This window comes from Cephus cinctus, unplaced genomic scaffold, assembly GCF_000341935.2.
Source record: "Cephus cinctus unplaced genomic scaffold, Ccin1 Ccin1_scaffold0303, whole genome shotgun sequence".
Classification (NCBI taxonomy): Eukaryota; Metazoa; Arthropoda; class Insecta; order Hymenoptera; family Cephidae; genus Cephus; species Cephus cinctus.
The window spans coordinates 77,878-80,031 of record NW_014333006.1 but is presented as its reverse complement, the minus strand read 5'-3'; positions in this window follow the sequence as shown (position 1 = coordinate 80,031).

Below are 2,154 nucleotides of genomic sequence, written 5' to 3'. Positions count from 1 at the left end.
TCCACGGATTAGCTGCACCAGCTCCGGTGAGGATTCCCAATTTATTAATTGGTGAAGGGATCTCGGTAGACAATTAAGACTCGTTCTGATACGTTCTCGGTTCGGCGCTCTCTGTCTCTCGCACTATTTGCCGGACTCTTACTCCGACCCTCTCTACCTCAAACCTAACCGCCTGAGCGGCCGTGCATTTCCGTAACCGTCCGCTCCCGTTCGTGTATCCAGTTGCGTTTGCTGATTTTACGCGACCCCAAAAATCGACAGGATCCGTTAAGCTATCGCCTCTTCTGATAGGTTCCTTCAGAGCTCTCGTTCTTGGTGGAGTTGGGCCTGTTCCACCCCAACTCCCAGTTTATACCGGCTCGTCAGTTCCCGGTGAAAAAAGAATTGGCTGGCGCCCGCCTGGCTTGCGGATCCACGAACGACGGGTGGACGGCCGAAGGTAACGTAGGTTGGTTCTCGAAGATAGTCGTTCCCGTATGTCTTGCTATCGGTGTCGGGTCAAGTTAAAGAAATACGTTACAGTTTATTACCGCTTTTCTCTTACATTGAAGTTGTAACGATCAAAATCCGGTTTGAACCGGTTAGCTGACTTATAAAACTATTGTTCTATAATTATTAGAGTAACATAAACTAACGCTATCCAGACCAATTATTCTTAGGTGCATTTCGCGTTTAGTCTAATCTTAAGAACTTTGATTGTTTATACAATGTATGTAATTGCCTCCAGAAAATTCTTATAAACCTAATTATCCAGGTATGAGTCATTGCCCACTAATTAGTTTTATCTATTAGAGTAATTTGCGTTACCCGAATCCGTTCCCGAACTCATGCTTTGGTCAGTTCATAAAACTATTTGTTTATGCTACTTATGGTAATATAAATATGCATTTCGTTAACTTATCAATTAATTGTAACCCTTGCGTCCGTTTCTGTTAACGCATCACAATTATTTTAGTCGTTATCCGCTTTTGCGTTGTATCTTCGCTAAACCGGTTATAGCCAGTTTCCCATAAAACAGCTATACCATCGGTTTTTTCTTAACAATAATAAACGCACAACCTTTTAACCCTTATTCGGAGTATCTAGCGTCTATTACCCTGCATTTTTAACAATAATCTTAAGACTTATCTGTGTTACGTCCTATGCATGAGCGACCGTATGCGGGTGCATAAGGGAGCTAGCATAGGTGTTGAGATCAAAGATCACATAAAAGGTATTGGGTTCTTGCCACTTTAAGGTGCTAAAGCACGCCTATTTGCATTTATGTCCCTTGGTCGATAGTTAAGATGAGGATCACAACCAGATACTAAATATATTGATTTGGAAAACTCACTCCTTATACGTGAGTTTGGTTGAAGCTACTGGATAGGGGGTTTATCTGGGTTTTGGAGCTAATAGGTGCGGGTTTCGAAATCAAGAGAAGAAAGTATGGTTTAACTCAATATAATGAAATAATAAACAGGAGTACAAGTAATTGTCACAGTTAATGTAATAGAGTACGTTAATCTACTAACTAAATGAAATCTGAATAACACTGTATGTGTGATCGTCAACTTCTGTAGTGTAAGTTACAAAGATATATATGTGTGAAGGTGTAAGAATGTGAGCTACTTACCGGTGGGTGAGCAGAGGAAGAGAGAGAGAGAGACGGCGCTCGGTTCTCGACGATAGCAAACTAGATTTAGTTGAACGGAAAATTCTTGGTCCAACTCTACTTGAGTGAATGTGTTCACAGACGCAAACGCGATCTTCATTTTAAGTAAGTTCCAATTATCACCAATAGAAAACAATAGCAGTAGAAAAGGAAAGTGGTGGACGTTTGCGTCTGTGAACACATTCACTCAAGTAGAAACTGTAATATTACCATTAGACTATGACTTATCGAACATGAGACATGATGATATTTCTAAATTTTTAATATTTATTTTCTCGAGAACGCTGCAACCGATTTCATTCGGACAAATTGCATTTTTTTCTATTTTCAACGGAGAATATGCCAGTGCCTGGCGGGGAATAAGTTGTGGGACACCCTGTATATGTGACTTATGATTTACAATAACGAACGCATGTTCGTTGAGGATCGATTACATCTGTCGTGGTCTGTGACCTTTGCTAATGGGAGTCTTGAGCGACGCTGCAGGGGGGGGGGGGCAA